The 6,351-nt window shown below is 40.3% G+C and overlaps 1 non-coding gene across 1 annotated transcript; it reads right to left on the reverse strand.

Annotated features, from left to right (window-relative positions):
- Window positions 1-3,341: 3,341 nt before the first annotated feature.
- On the reverse strand, window positions 3,342-3,449 carry LOC112700248 (small nucleolar RNA R71). The gene has a single exon (XR_003153160.1). It is a non-coding gene; the product is annotated as a small nucleolar RNA R71 (small nucleolar RNA).
- Between the last annotated feature and the right edge of the window lie 2,902 nt (window positions 3,450-6,351).

Here is a 6,351-nt window from a genome sequence, read left to right on the forward strand (position 1 = left end):
GCTTTTCAGCAATGTATAATAGTCCATACTTTGCCCAAGATTTGATGGCCCAAACTGGCATTCCAAATCAGCTCAAGAATGCCCGGCGTTAAACGCCGGAACTGGCACAAGAATGGGAGTTAAACGCCCAAACTGGCATAAAAGCTGGCGTTTAACTCCAAGAGAAGTCTCTACACGAAAATGCTTCAATGCTCAGCCCAAGCACACACCAAGTGGGCCCGGAAGTGAATTTTTCTGTCATTTACTCATTTCTGTAAACCTTAGGCTACTAGTTCTTTATAAATAAGACCTTTTGCTATTGTATTTTTTGGGGAGAATCGGGGTAGCTATCTTCATTCTTATGCTATCTTAGATCATTGGGAGGCTGGCCTCACGGCCATGCCTAGACCTTGTTCTTATGTATTTTCAACGGTGGAGTTTCTACACACCATAGATTAAGGTGTGAAGCTCTGTTGTACCTCGAGTATTAATGCAATTACTATTGTTCTTCTATTCAATTCGGCTTATTCTTGTTCTAAGATATCACTTGTTCTTCAACTTGATGAATGTGATGATCCGTGACACTCATCATCATTCTCACTCATGAACGTGTGACTGTCAATCACCTCCGTTCTACCTTAGATTGGGTGGATATCTCTTGGATTCTTTAACCGGAATCTTCGTGGTATAAGCTAGAATTGATGATTGCATTCAAGAGAATCCGGAAGGTCTAAACCTTGTCTATGATATTCTGAGTAGGATTCAATGATTGAATGACTGTGATGAGCTTCAAACTCGCGATTGTGGGGCGTTAGTGACAGACGCAAAAGAATCACTGGATTCTATTCCGACATGATCGAGAACCGACAGATGATTAGCCGTGCCGTGACAGGGTGCGTTGAACATTTTCACTGAGAGGATGGGAGGTAGCCACTGACAACGGTGAAACCCTACATACAGCTTGCCATGGAAAGGAGTAAGAAGGATTGGATGAAGACAGTAGGAAAGCAGAGAGACGGAAGGGACAAAGCATCTTCATACGCTTATCTGAAATTCCCACCAACGAATTACATAAGTATCTCTATCTTTATCTTTATGTTTTATTCATACATCATCCATAACCATTGAGTCTGCCTGACTAAGATTTACAAGGTGACCATAGCTTGCTTCATACCAACAATCTCTGTGGGATCGACCCTTACTCGCGTAAGGTTTATTACTTGGACGACCCGGTACACTTGCTGGTTAGTTGTGCGAAGTTGTGATAAATAGTTGAGATTACAATTGTGCGTACCATGTTGATGGCGCCATTGATGATCACAATTTCGTGCATCAAGTTTTTGGCGCCGCTGCCGGGGATTGTTTGAGTATGGACAACTGACGGTTCATCTTGTTGCTTAGATTAGGTATTTTTCTTCAGAGTTCTTAAGAATGAATTCTAGTGTTTCAAGGTGATGTTCTTATCATCACCAAAGCTGATTGATTTTCATCAATTTAGCTCTTGAATGCAATGTCCTGCTGAAGCTTGTTCAGCCATGTCTAATTTCTTTAGACTGAAGTTTTAGACTAACATTGCATGATTCCTGGAATTCTCATTAAGAATTTTGATACCTTTATTTTCTTTTTCCACTTAATTTTCGAAAAAATCCAAAAATATATTTCTTGTTTGAGTCTAGAGTCTCATGTTAAGCTTGGTGTCAATTGCATGTTTCTGTTCTTTTTGCATTCATACATGTGTCTTCATTAATCTTCAAGTTGTTCTTGATGGTTTCATTGCTCTGATCTTTAAATTCTCTTAACTTGAGTGTTTATGTGTCTCATATGCATTCTCATTTTGTTAGTGTCAGTAGTATACAAACTGCTAAGTTTGGTGTCTTGCATGCATTGTTATTTGATTTTAGTTGCATTTTAATTATTCCTCATCATTAAAAATCCAAAAAAAAATCTTTTAATTTGTGCCTTTTCAAGTCAATAATACAGAGAATTGAAGATTCAGAACATACAGCAGAGGAATTACACAGAAAAAGCTGGGCGTTCAAAACGCCCAATAAGGAAGGCAAAATGGCGTTTAAACGCCAGCTAGTAGTTTGGGCGTTAAACGCCAGAATGTGCACCATTCTGGGCGTTTAACGCCAGGATGGCACAAGAGGGAAGATTTTGTTTTCAAATCAAATTTTTTTTAGTTTTCAAAATCTTTCCAAAATCAAATCTTTTTCAAATCAAATCTTTTCAATCAAATCTTTTTCAAAATCAATTTCTTTCCATTTTCAAAAATACTTGCTATCAATTAATGATTTGATTCAACATTTCAAGTATGTTGCCTTTTCTGTTGAGAAAGGTTTAATGTTTGAATCATATCTTTTCTTGTTAGCCAAGTTATTAATCTTTAAAATCAAATCTTTTTAAAATGTTTTTCAAATCATATCTTCTCAATCACATCTTTTTAAAACCAATCATATCTTCTTAGCCACATCTTTTTCAAAATAGTTTTCAATCAAATCTTTTTGATTTCTAATTTCAAAATCTTTTTCAAAAAACACTTGATTTCTTTTCCACTCTTAATTTTCGAAAATCAATTAGTATTTTTCAAAATGTTTTTAAAATCTTTTACTTAATTTTCGAAAATTTCTTCCCTTCTTCTCACATCCTTCTATTTATGGACTAACACTACTCCTCAATGCACAATTCGAACTCCATCTTTCTTGATAAATTCGAATTTTCTACCTCTTCCTTCTATTTTTCTTTTCCTCTGACACTTCAAGGAATCTCTATACTGTGACATAGAGGATTCCATATTTTCTTGTTCTTTTCTCTTTCATATGAGCAGGAGCAAAGACAAAAGCATTCTTGTTGAGGCTGACCCTGAACCTGAAAGGACCTTGAAGCGAAAGCTAAGAGAAGCTAAGGCACAACTCTCTGTAGAGGACCTAACAGAAATATTCAAAGAAGAAGAACCCATGGCAGCCGAAAACAACAACAATGCCAACAATGCAAGGAAGGTGCTGGGTGACTTTACTGCACCTACTCCTGACTTCTATGGGAGAAGCATCTCTATCCCTGTCATTGGAGCAAACAACTTTGAGCTTAAGCCTCAATTAGTCTCTCTAATGCAACAGAATTGCAAGTTTCATGGACTTCCATTGGAAGATCCTCATCAGTTTTTAGCTGAATTCTTGCAAATCTGTGACACTATCAAGACCAATGGGGTTGACCCTGAGGTCTACAGACTTATGCTATTCCCTTTTGCTGTAAGAGACAGAGCTAGGATATGGTTGGATGCACAACCTAAAGAAAGCCTAAACTCTTGGGAAAAGCTAGTCAATGCCTTCTTGGCAAAGTTCTTTCCACCTCAAAAATTGAGTAAGCTTAGAGTGGAAGTCCAAACCTTCAGACAGAAGGAAGGAGAATCCCTCTATGAAGCTTGGGAAAGATACAAACAATTAATCAGAAAGTGTCCCTCTGATATGCTTTCTGAATGGAGCATCATAGGTATTTTCTATGATGGTCTGTCTGAACTGTCCAAGATGTCTTTGGATAGCTCTGCTGGAGGATCTCTTCATCTGAAGAAGACGCCTACAGAAGCTCAAGAACTAATTGAAATGGTTGCAAATAACCAATTCATGTACACTTCTGAAAGGAATCCTGTGAACAATGGGACTAATCAGAAGAAAGAAGTTCTTGAGATTGATACTCTGAATGCCATATTGGCTCAGAACAAGATATTGACTCAGCAAGTCAATTTGATTTCTCAAAGTCTGTCTGGAATGCAAAATGCACCAGGCAGTACTAAGGAAGCTTCATCTGAAGAGGAAGCTTATGATCCTGAGAACCCTTCAATGGAAGAGGTGAATTATATGGGAGAACCCTATGGAAACACCTATAATCCTTCATGGAGAAATCATCCAAATCTCTCATGGAAGGATCAACAGAGACCTCAACAAGGTTTCAACAATAATAATGGTGGAAGAAACAGGTTTAGCAATGGCAAGCCTTTTCCATCATCTTCTCAGCAACAGACAGAGAATTCTAAGCAGAACCACTCTGACTTAGCAACCATGGTCTCTGATCTAATCAAAACCACTCAAAGTTTCATGACTGAAACAAGGTCCTCCATTAGAAATTTGGAGGGACAAGTGGGTCAGCTGAGCAAGAAAATTACTGAACTCCCTCCTAGTACTCTTCCAAGCAATACAGAAGAAAATCCAAAAGGAGAGTGCAAGGCCATCAACATAACCGAATCTGGAGAGGAAGAAAAGGCAGTGAACGCCACTGAGGAAGACCTCAATGGACGTCCACTGCCCTCCAATGAGTTCCCTAATGAGGAACCATGGGAATCTGAGGCTCCCACTGAGACCATAGAGACCCCATTGGATTTACTTCTACCATTCATGAGCTCGGATGACTATTCTTCCTCTGAAGAGGATGAATATGTCACTGAAGAGCAAGTTGCTAAATACCTTGGAGCAATCATGAAGCTAAATGACAAGTTATTTGGCAATGAGACTTGGGAGGATGAACCCCCCTTGCTCACCAAAGAACTGGATGACTTGTCTAGGCAGAAACTACCTCAAAAGAGACAAGTTCCTGGGAAATTCTCAATACCTTGTGCCATAGGCACCATGACCTTCAAGAAGGCCTTGTGTGACTTAGGGTCAAGTGTAAACCTCATGCCTCTCTCTGTAATGGAGAGGCTAGGGATCTTTGAGGTACAAGCTGCAAGAATCTCACTAGAGATGGCAGACAATTCAAGAAAACAAGCTTATGGACTTGTAGAGGATGTTCTGGTAAAAGTTGAAGACCATTACATCCCTGCTGATTTCATAGTCCTAGAGACTGGGAAGTGCATGGATGAATCCATCATCCTTGGCAGACCCTTCCTAGCCACAGCAAAGGCTGTGATTGATGTTGATAGAGGAGAATTGATCATTCAAGTGAATGAAGAATCCTTTGTGTTTAAGGCTCAAGGATATCCCTCTGTCACCATGGAGAGGAAGCATGAAGAGCTTCTCTCAAAACAGAGTCAAACAGAGCCGCCACAGTCAAACTCTAAGTTTGGTGTTGGGAGGCCACAACCAACTTCTAAGTTTGGTGTTGAACCCCCACATTCAAACTCTAAGTTTAGTGTTGGGAGGTTCCAACATTGCTCTGAGCATCTCTGAGGCTCCATGAGAGCCCACTGTCAAGCTACTGACATTAAAGAAGCGCTTGTTGGGAGGCAACCCAATGTTATATTTTATCTATTTTCCTTTGTTATTTTATATTTTCTGTAGGTTGATGATCATGAGAAGTCACAAAATTAATTGAAAAAGCAAAAACAGAATGAAAAATAGAAAGAAAAACAGCACACCCTGGAGAAAGATCTTGCTGGTGTTTAAACACCAGTAAGGCTAGCAGATGGGCGTTTAACGCCTAGTCTGGCACCATTCTGGGCGTTTAACGCCAGAAAGGGGCACCAGACTGGCGTTAAACGCCAGAAAAGGGCAAGAAGTTGGCGTTAAACGCCAGAAATGGGCACCAGCCCGGCGTTTAATGCCAGAATTGGCATGAAGAGCAATTTTGCTCGCCACTTGGTGCAGGGATGACTTTTCCTTGACACCTCAGGATCTGTGGACCCCACAGGATCCCCACCTACCCCACCACTCTCTTTCTTCTTCACCCATTCACCAATCACCTCAACACCTCTTCTCCAAAAACCCTTCACCTATCAAATCCCATCTTTCTCTTCGCCACTCACATCCGTCCTTCATAAAACCCCACCTACCTCACCATTCAAATTCAATCCACTTTCCCACCCAAACCCACCCTCCCATAGCCGAACACTACCCCTCTCTTCACCCCTATATAAACCCCTCTTCACTCCTTCATTTTCACATAACCTAAACAATACTTCTCCCCCTTTGGCCGAACCACAAAGCCATTTCCTTCTCCTTCATTTCTTCTTCTTCTACTCTCTTCTTTCTTCTTTTGCTCGAGGACGAGCAAACCTTTTAAGTTTGGTGTGGTAAAAGCATTGCTTTTTGATTTTCCATAACCATTTATGGCATCCAAGGCCGGAGAAACCTCTAGAAAGAGGAAAAGGAAGGCAAAAGCTTCCACCTCCGAGTCATAGGAGATGGAGAGATTCATCTCAAGGGTGCATCAAGACCACTTCTATGAAGTTGTGGCCTTGAAGAAGGTGATCCCCGAGGTCCCTTTTAAACTCAAAAAGATTGAATATCTGGAGATCCGACATGAGATCCAAAGAAGAGGTTGGGAAGTTCTTACCAACCTCATTCAACAAGTCAGAATCTTAATGGTTCAAGAGTTCTATGCCAATGCATGGATCACCAAGAACCATGATCAAAGTGTGAACCGGACCCAAAGAATTGGCTT

This window comes from Arachis hypogaea, chromosome 6, assembly GCF_003086295.3.
Source record: "Arachis hypogaea cultivar Tifrunner chromosome 6, arahy.Tifrunner.gnm2.J5K5, whole genome shotgun sequence".
Lineage (NCBI taxonomy): Eukaryota > Viridiplantae > Streptophyta > Magnoliopsida > Fabales > Fabaceae > Arachis > Arachis hypogaea.